At 38.3% G+C, this 10970-nt stretch overlaps 1 long non-coding RNA gene across 1 annotated transcript; it reads left to right on the top strand.

The window, feature by feature from the left end:
• Positions 1-344: 344 nt before the first annotated feature.
• On the top strand, positions 345-1676 carry LOC137071064 (uncharacterized). Its single transcript, XR_010904384.1, has 3 exons — positions 345-542; positions 1173-1332; positions 1502-1676. It is a non-coding gene; the product is annotated as an uncharacterized lncRNA (long non-coding RNA).
• Positions 1677-10970: the final 9294 nt, after the last annotated feature.

The following is a 10970-nucleotide window of genomic DNA, read 5'->3' on the forward strand; positions in this document are numbered from 1 at the left end:
TTGGTAACATTTGCAGTAGAACTCCCCCAATACCTGTAAAAAATAAAATTGCTACCCATAAGTTTTTGATTGCCAAATCTATTTAGCAGTTTGACTGTAGGTACTTAGCCTACCTCATTTGCCTGTAGGTTGCTCTCACCTAGTGTTTACTAATTATTGACCTTTTATCATTTTTCTTCTTAAAAATCTTATCATGGTAAGATTAATGTATTTGTTCCCTACAGCTACTTCAGCTGACATTGAGACAATTTAGTCTTCCTGCAAGTCCTAGTCTGATACTGCCTAGTACTGTATATTTCATTTAGATTCATTGATAGACACATTGTATATTATTTACACACGGTAATATGTATGCTTTGACTTGAAGTTTCAGGTGCAACTGGGCAAGTCCCAGTTAAAGGTTGGATAATCATCTTTGAGGACCGTGTAATCTCTTAGGACATCACACCAACATTTGCAATGGGACTTGCTGCTGTATTTGCAACTACATTCAACCTTCAGTTTCAAGATGAGGGACCCCACTCTCTGGAATTCATTTAGAGGTAAAAACTCTTCATTACTTGTCATCATTATATAGATACAATTAAATTAATGTGTTTGTATTTTTTTCCGCATAAAATGGTATTAGTACTGTACATTTCAAGGCACACACATGGTATTTTGCTTGACTATACAGGCTTTATATACTAAATTGTAATAATTAAAAATATATGTGTGTGTATATATATATATATATATATATATATATATATATATATATATATATATATATATATATATATATATATAACCAAATAAATGTAATTACTAAACTAAATTAACTATTATAAACTAAATTACTGATCTGCCCACAGTGTCGCTATATGATATTTGAAATGAGCTGATGACATCACTTTTTTTCTCCAGAGTGGCTGTACAGCCGAATCAAATTCTGTTGCATTATTTTCATGTTTAACACTGTGTAACTGCTTTGAAAAAAATCTGCATTGTAAAAAGCGCTATAGAAATAAAGTTGACTTGACTTTAATATAATTTAATTTGATGTCACTTTTATATGTCATTCAAGTCCACTCTATTTGTGCAATGAAGAAAGACAAAAACAAAACAATTCATTGCATTTAATTGAAAGCATGTTGTTACAACACTCTGATCTTAGACTATTTGGATTTCAGGTGCCTGGTTGGTATAAATCCAGAGAAAGGGACAAAGGCCAAAAGGGGCAAGGTTGTCTCCAAGAAGAACGGTATGATCGTCCAGAAGAAGTCTTTTGAGACACGTCGCCATGCTACTGAAGAATCTCCTTGACCTTTAATGGAACTTTGATATAAACCGGTGAGCTCTTTAATCTCGTTCTCTTTGTTTTGACAGTCTGGCATTACCACATTAAACCACAAGAGAACTGGTTTTATTAACTTTTGTAAGCATTAGCTTGGAGTGTATACTGTACATTCGTGATTTTACAGTTTATTTATTATTATGATTGTTTGTTGTTGTTTGACAGTGACAACACTGGAATAATACTGCAGAGAGGAACAGCGGCTACCAGAGTGATGGACATCTCTCCTGGACCCATATAAACTAAGATGTAAATACACAAGCTACCTCAAATGACTATTTTAAGAGGTAAAAATACAAGCCTACCTCACAGGACAATTTAAAGAGTAACCTGAAATGAAATAAACCCTAAAATGTTTTAATTGCATATTATTGATGCCTACTGTCAAAATGTTTTACTGTACTTTGTAGGTCTTCAAACTTATGTGTTAAATTAAACTAGGTTTTAATTAACTAGGTTTTTCCCTTCATGCTTAGTAAGAGTTAGGGGCAGTCTCTGAGCAATTTAAGAATTTAAAGGGTTAGTTCACACAAAAATGAAAATTAGCCCATGATTTCCTACCCTCAAGTCATCCTATGTGTATATGACATTATTCTGTCATTATTCTATTTATATTAATAAATGTCCTAGCTCTTCTTATAAGCTCTTCCTAGCTTTATAACGGCAGTGATTGTTGTTCTGTTTTTTTAAGTCCATAAAAGTGCACATATGCATCATATAACTGCTCCACACGGCTCTGGCGGGTTAAAAAGGGCCTTCTTAAGTGAATTATTGCTTCTAAAGTGAATTATTGTGTGAGAAAAATATCCATATTTAAAATTTTATAAAGTAAATTATCTAGCTTCAGGCTAATCACTGTTCGTATTCAGCTTATGAAAAAAGTGTAGCGCCTCTCGCAGTACAAAACACTTGCGCTATGTCTGACATTGCACACCAGTTACGCACGTCAGACGTAGCGTAAGCATTTTGAAATGAAAAGAAGAATCTAAAAGAAGAAATGTCATATATACTGACTTGAGGGTTAGTAAATCATGGGCTGGGTGAATTTACTCTTCAAGTTTATTGCCATAGTCTAAAGCAGGTTCTACTAGGCTCTTTTTGCTACTAGAAATCTCTTAGAAATGTCCAACAGGATTTTGTTTTATTGTATTTTTTTCTATTTTTTGTATTCATGCTGACATTGACATTGCTCTTTGGAATAAAGGTATTTGATTTTGAAGTTATTGCTTATTTTCCATAATATTCACAATAATGCATATCTTAACCAATTGCCTATAGCCCTGAGAATACTGAAGTTAATTGCAATTAATATTGATTGCAATGAAGACTAATATTTTAGGAAACTGCTAAATTTATTGTGTTTCTAATACAGTAAAAAATAAAAAACTTATTTTAAAAAATGCAGCATATTTCTGTGATTATTTGAAAATTATAATATATATTTATATATTGAAAATATATTGTTTAGGTTGTTACTTTAATTCTCACAGTTTACTGTATTAGACTGTGAAATCATTTAACAGTGTGAATACAGACATATACAGCATTTCTGGTTTACAGACTACTACTGTAAAGTCATTTTACATATGAATACCGTAAAAATAACGGTATACTGCTGGCGTCTCTGCTGCCAGCTCTTTACTGTAAATTATAGAAATACAGAAATATACCGTTTTTCTAGTTTACAGACTACTACCGTAAAATCATTTTACATATGAATACCGTAAAAATAACGGTATACTGCTGGCGTCTCTGCTGCCAGCTCTTTACTGTTATTTTACAGGGAAATTTAGCAAAGTACCAAAGTTGAATAAGCCCTATTTCTAAAACAGTTGGAGTGTTCCTTTAAGTGTAAGTGCTGTTTTCCCCGTTTGTGTTGTTGTTAAGCTATATTAGTTTGCTTTCAATTTGAGAGCTTACTAATGCGCAGATCCAGTGCTTACTGACACGTCCCAAACTTTTTAACTCAAATCAGGATATAGGCATATGCATAATGCATGTGTATATTTGATCGTTCAAGAGTAACCTTAGGGTAATGAGCCAAGAAATAACACATTACACTCGCGTGAGCGCTGACAGGCAGCAAACACACACAGCCTGACATCGGAGTTCGGAGTTTACATCACTGTTATTAACTCTTAAGTGCAATCGGGTATATTACACTTTTATTTGGTCATTAAGCAAGATGGTGAGAAAGATTCGCCTTCGCGTTCACGATCGCTGAACTGCAAGAACCGTCAGACTCAGCTGAAGAATAAAATCCGGTTAATGCATCTGTCTGTTTTCTCTTTAATGCTTGAATTTAGTCAACATGCTTCTTGGTACTGCTTTGTATTTATTTCACTTATTTGATTTATAAATAAGTCCCCCCCCCCAAAAAAAAATATATCACCAGCCGCCACTGGTCATGACGTAGGACCAATAAGGATTGGACTAGATTCATTCATACTTCAGATGCGTTCATGCTTAGGGAGTATCCCCAAATTCGTCGTTTTTGCGCAGTGCTAAGTTCCCTCGACATAGGGAACCCCACTTTTGCAGCAAGTTATTTAGCGCTGTATTAAAATATAAAGAGAAATATATATATATATATATATATATATATATATATATATATATATATATATATATATATATATATATATATACTATACACACATATAAATCATTCTCGAGAAAGTACTTGGCAGCGGGCTAGGTCGTCGCATGCCTGCACACTATGGTTTTTGTGCAGGCATATTAGTTCAAGGACTGGTTTGTAACTTAAGATCTCGAAGATGCATACTTTCATGTCTCCATCCGATTTCATAGATGCATACTCTAGGAAATATCGGGTGTTCTCTTTGGTCTAGCTCTTTCACTCCGCATGTTCACGAAGTGTGTGGATGCAGCGCTAGTCCCCCTGCGTATGCAGAGGGATCCGCATTCTCTTTTTTGACGACTGCACAGTCAGCTCATCTGACGATTCAATGTTGTGATGTTGTTCTCTTGCACATAAGGGAGTTAGGGCTGATGCTCAACTCCAAGAAGTGCATTCTTTCTCCAGTTCAGAGACTAACATATTTAGGCATGAGTTGGTCGCTATGCAGGCCCGCTTATAAGAGCCTTGCATAGGATATATCCTCTCAGCAGTGAAGGGGTGAAGCTAGACTGGTCACTCACCGTCAACAGTAAGAGACAGTGGTGACTTAAGACCAAGTGTCTTCCCAGAGGCGAATCCTTTCTTGCATAGTCAAGGCAATGTGGCAGTGTCTCCACACCTTTGGTAATGTGGAAAGGTCCTTGGTTTCTTCCTTCACAGGCTGGGGGGCGTCCATAAGTGGTTGCTCGGCCCAGGGCTCATTTGTGGAAGCAGACACCCTGTCGAGACTGAGTCCTGGGAAGTGGAGATTCCACACTGAGGTGGTGGAGCTCCTTTGGGAGAAATTTGGCAGGGCCGATGTGGACCTGCTTGCCACACACGAGAACAATCTTGTCATCTGTGGTTCTCCCTAACGCCTCCAGCTCCTCTTGGACTGGACGCAATGGTACAGGAGTGGCCGAGGCTGCCTCTGTATGCATTTCCCCCAAATGCTCTGCTTCCAGGAATTCTAGAGAGTGCAACGGGATGGGTGTCGCTCCTCGGCGGCTTTCCCCTGGAGATTGGTGCTATTGTATTTGACCTACAGGCCCTGGACAGGAGCTTCGGGTCCCCGTGCCAGCTAGAGGCAGACGTCGGGACACAGTTGCATTGCGACGGCCCGCTCCACCAAAGGGAGACCCTCATACCCCCTGGCCTGCCCGCCGTCAAGGGTAGTGAGGGGGGAGGAGCCACTAGGTCACCCACGGGCGCTAAATGGTGCTTCCATGACCTAGTCAGCTCCTCATGCACCTCTGGGAAGAAAGGCACCAAGGCGGGACGCTGAGAACCAGCGCGGCTGGCCCCGAGAAACCAATCGTCCAACCTAGAAGGTTCGGGACGTGGTGGAGGGTCCACTCAAGCCTGACATTTTTGGCGGCCCGGGAAAACATAGCGGGCAACTCCGGGTCCAACTCGACCATTGCCACTCTCCCAGAGGGAGGCAGTACAGCCGAATCTTCATTCCCAGAGGACTGAAACTCCCCCTCCGATGCAGCGATTGATATCTGCTCGTCCGCGGGTGCCCCAAAGGACACCGTCGGCCGCGCATGTGGGGGGCCGACGGGGTCCTCTGGAAGCACCACCAGTTGCGGCGCTTGTGAGGGATTAGGGTCCTGCGGAGGCCCACTCGACGGGTTTGCCCTAACCGTGATCCTCAGGTCACCCCGGCCATCCGTAAAAGTAGGTCTATTCTGCTGCGCAGGAATAGACCTAAATCGAGCTATGGGTAGGGGGACTCCACCTTCCCGAAGGTAGGCAAGTCTCGACCTAAGCGCCGAGATAGTCATGTTCCCGCAGTGAGAACATGAGCTATCCACAAACGCTGCCTCAGTCCAGGCACGTGATACAGTGTTTGTGACCTTCAGCGGGCGACAGGGAACGACCGCATCCAGAAAAGCACGGGTGGAAAGACATCCTGAAAAGGATGGCACGTCCTTGATAGCCCTGAACTAGTGATGCGCGGGTCGTCTCATAACCCGCGGACCCAGTATGTCTATTTAATGGTCGCGGGTGCGGGGCGGGTTGTAAAAATATATACATTGGTGCAGGGCGGGCCAAATAACTTCATAAAAGCGGCCCCGCGGGTTGGTGCAGCACTAACAGTTACCCTGAACACTGCAGGAGGAGTTCACAAGCAGGTGTTCTTCTGGCGTCACGTGTGAAATGTCTTCATCCCAGGTACAGTCAGTTGCATATGTTTCAGCATGTCATATGAATATAATTTCATTGGTTTTTCTTTTTTTTCAAACGCCAAATAATCGCGATGCTCACGTTTACAAGCCAGCGTCATTATAGTAGTCTATTGGTTACCGTTTTACAGAATATATATGATATTTCAATTCAGTGTTTGAGTGGTAGGTAATCACCATAACAAGCATGACAGCATCGGTCGGGCACGCCTCCTTCAGCTCACACCAATGAGCAAATGCTGGTCCAATGTTGATCCTCGTCTTGCCTTTAATCCGATCACTTTTTCGTTTCCTCTTATTGCTTTCCTCCAACAAAACCTTTTCTTTCTTATTTGTCTGTGATGCTTCGGACATAACTATATTCGACGAACAAAGTTGGGCTCGCACGTCTGAATTTAAGGAAGTGTGGGTGTTGGTGGAAGTGACGTATATGCCGTAAAGCAGTCGAATTTTGTAATTCTTTTTGTTCTCGGGTTACTACCCGAAACCCGAAACCCGAAGTTTAAAAGTACGAAAAGTACGATTAAAAACGATACAGACCCCATCAAGCTATGGCAGACGTGTCATTCAATCTATTGCAAGTCGATGTATCATCACAAGAGTTTTGAAAATATATTATGACGGTTGAAAAGTTACCTAGTGCTACTTTAAAAGAGACCAAAAACGATATATGCACATACTCCAAATGGTTCAAGAACAGCATGCAATTTACTTTGGGTATGACCTGAGTAGTAGTGATGAGAAGGGGTCTGATGTTATCAGAGAACTCCATCAGTCAGCTGATTTAGCTCTACGGGCCACCAAGGAGATGGCCAGATGCCCACAGAGAGGCAATTATGGCACTACCCCACCAAAATCAAGGAGAGAGACAAAGGTTTTCTGCTTGCCACTCCGGTTTCTCCTGCTGGCCTCTTCGATGACACAGTCTAAACCTTCACCAAGAGGTTTCAGGAGTCTAAAAATCAGGTTGCGATGCTCAAGCAATTTCTCCCACTCTGTGTCCAGGTCCCTAGGGCAGCTGGACAGCAGCGTAAGCTGAGTACTTGCTCCTCACTCTGGGCACAACAGAAGCAGAGCTTCACTTCCCACACTCCCCTACAGAGAGAATGGGAGGCGGGGCGATGCTCACACACAACATCTTCAAGGGATATGACTGATCTGAGGAGAGTCATTCATCACAGTGAATGTAATCTGACTCCTGCTGTGTTTGTGCCGTGACACTCCCTCAGCAGCTAAAACACATATTTTACAGACATGTTGTTTTTAATTGTAGTATCTGTTCTCTAACTGAAATGATTTTATGAAAATGAATGTGGTGGAAAAGTGATCCAGTAGCAGTGGCTATGGGAGTGGCCTTGTAGGCCCATATGAAAAAAACCTATATGGTTCATATATAGTGACCATATATGTTCCTTACTTAAATCAGTCAGAATTATCTTATATGTTTAATGTAAGTCCCATATATGTCATACACAAAATCAGACCGTTTATGGCCCATTTCATACTAAAAAACACACAGAAAACTTTTGGGTCATGTATGAATACTGCAAAAATCTTATATGAGTTTTACATGTAAACTGTATGCAATGGTATATGGTATTAGTAGAAAATACATAATATTCATATACAAATCATATAAAGTTCTTATATTGAATCATATGCTAGTCATATTAAATTCATATAGGATTTATTTATATTTTGTGTCATTTTTTTATATGCTTTTTATACAGATTTCATATTTTTTTAATAGGGAAATGGTGTGTTAGCTCTTCACGTTTATATAATATTACATATAAACTACATATAATAATCATACATGATTTCAGTCAATATTACAACATCTCTGCATATACTAACCATATATGATTTCAATCAATGACATACACAAATTTGTGATGGAAACACTTTTATTTCAACACAAAATGAAACACTCAAATTATACTCCACATGAGTAATTTACAATTCCAACTTGATAGCAAACTGAACTTTGCTCAGGAAAAAAACAAAACCCAAAAAACAACAACAAAATACATTGAACACAGTGTCATGGCCATCGATCAAAGATAATTAACGGATTAGTTCACCCCAAAATGAAAATTGACCGATAATTTACTCACCCCCATCTCATCCAAGATGTTCATGTCTTTATTTCTTCAGTGGAAAAGAAATTAAGTTTCTTGAAGTAAACATTCCAGGATTGTTCATCATATAATGCTTTTCAGTTGCAACCAAAATGTTGAAGGTCCAAATCAACGCCGTTTCAAAGGGCTTCGATGGCCTTCATAGCCTCTGGGTGATCCCAGATGAGGAATAGGGTCTTATCTAGTCAAACGATCAGTCATTTAAAAAAATGTTTATACTTTTCAACCTTAATTGTTCAACTTGCTCAGCTCTGCGAAGTGGCAAGGATGACGTAATCACGTGTAAATGGTCACATAGACAGAAGTCCCGCTCTCGTGTTTACCGAGCGCTCGTGTGAAGACTAATAAACGCCCTTTAGCAAAAACACTCAATTTTCAACTTCAAAATCATCCAATATCGTTATTTTATCTTTTTTTTATTGGCTAGAGGGCATTTGTATTAGTCTTCACATGAGCGCTTTGTAAACACGAAGGTGGAACTGCATTGAGTTGGACCTTCAGTATTTTGGTTGCAACTAAAAACCATTATATGATGAAAAATCCTGGAATATTTTCTTCAAAAAACTGAATTTCTTTTCGACTGAAGAAAGAAAGACATGAACATCTTGGATGACATGGGGTTGAGTAAATTATCAGGACATTTTAAAAAATCATTTAAAAAATATCCATATTTTTGACTTTAGACTAAAATATCTATCTTCCGGCAGTCAACCGTGCGTGTCTACTTACGCCAAAAGAGTGACCTCTGACCTGAAGCATGATGTATTGATGAATGCGGTTATGCAGAGAATAGAGGAAAACAAAACACTAGTCACAAATTTGAATTTAAAGAGGATTCGATATAAGAGAAGCGCTTGATTTTGTTGCCCAGAGAGACGTCGAAGCTAACGCTACTCCTACATCGCATCACTAAGGTCACTCTCTGGACGCAAGTCGTCTGCCATGAGCTGGTTATTTTAGTCAATAAGGTTATAAATATGGATATCTATAGCAGTATCTATATCAATTACTATATTAACTTATTTCACATAGTAATTATAGTACACATATTAAAGCTTTATTTGTTGTGTTCTGAAAATAAATGAACGTCTTATGGGTTTGGAACGACATGAGTGTCATTTTAACAACATACATTTTTGGGTGAACTAAACGTTAAAAATTGACAAAGTTTAATAAATACTGTAATAATGTATTGCTCATTGTTAGTTCATGTTAGTTAACACATTACAATAAAGTCTCATTTGTTAACATTAGTTCAAGTCTTACAACTCACATTACATAAACTTCTTCAACACTTCCCATTCAGAACTGAACCAGTCCTCATGGGATGAAACAGTCTGCGGCTGAACCTATTCTTCTTGCGTGGTCTTCAAATGCTTTCATGAAGATCTTTCTGTGGAAGAAAAAGAAAATCTTCTTGACCACCCCATTTACATACAGGAATATTAGAAACACGGTTCAATATAATGTTTTTTTTCAGTATAACAATATATTCTTATACAGTAACTTACTTTCTATTACAAAATTGTAATATTGTACATCATTTAGATTCATATATGTTGCAGTTACATGAATGCAAATTATAGAAGTTTATATTTTAGCTATATTTTAACTACATTAGAGCAATTTGCAAACTCAAGTTCACTAAAACATTAACTCTTTTAAAGTGAATTGGCACAAAATAGACTATTAATGATGACAAAAGGAACATACCGGTAAACAAATCACATCACATTTATTCTAACTTTTGCTTTTTGTCAGTGTCACACAGCTTTCACTGTCACACACAATCGTTGTATAACGTTATCTATGCAAACCATGAGCTCTAGGGTTTAACTTAGTTACCAAATTACATAGTTACAACTAGAATAGTCGTTTTTTACATTTGATCATTTAGCAGACGCTTTCATTCAAAGGGACTAACAAATGAGGAGACCAATCATATAGTTTAATAACTTTAGTACAAATATAAGCATTTTTCACTTGTTTTGGCAGATTAAATACTTGTAATTTTTGCACGTGCGCAGCATAATTAGGCTTAACGTTACCTGTACATTACCTAACACTAAGGTGGCACCGACATGATAACACAAACGAACAATTTACAAATCTTTTAGCAAATCTTCCCATTAAATAAGTTATCATTTGCATTGAGAACGACATGACAAAAACAAATCTTACCTGGAGCTCGACACTTCGCGGTCCCGCTGGCAGGCAATCATATCACGCAGACAACAAGAACCCGCGATTGATTTCCTCCTGGCCGCGGCGCGTTGACGCATGCGCAGTTTGCGATGACAGAACTAAGGCTATTTTTAAGTGTTTCATTATTATTTTTTAAATATTGCTGATATTACTGTTAACAAAAAGTTTGTATAGGTAGAACATTACGAAACAAAATATATGGGAATATACTGCAATTATATGCAAAATAGCCTATATTAAAGGAAATATAAAGGAATAAAGGAAACTAAAGCCTTTTTTAATATAGCTACTGTCTGCAATGTATGCATATTGACTATATTTATAAAATATGGCTATATTTTAACACATACAATATTAAGTAATTAAGATATAAATAGTATTACATGTAATATCCATTAAGTTGTATCCTTTATTGTGTAGCCTTACTGTATATTGAATTTCCCATATTAATGTGAATGCATACATGTACACACATATAA

This window comes from Pseudorasbora parva, chromosome 3 (genome assembly GCF_024679245.1).
Source record: "Pseudorasbora parva isolate DD20220531a chromosome 3, ASM2467924v1, whole genome shotgun sequence".
In the NCBI taxonomy this organism is placed as follows: Eukaryota; Metazoa; Chordata; class Actinopteri; order Cypriniformes; family Gobionidae; genus Pseudorasbora; species Pseudorasbora parva.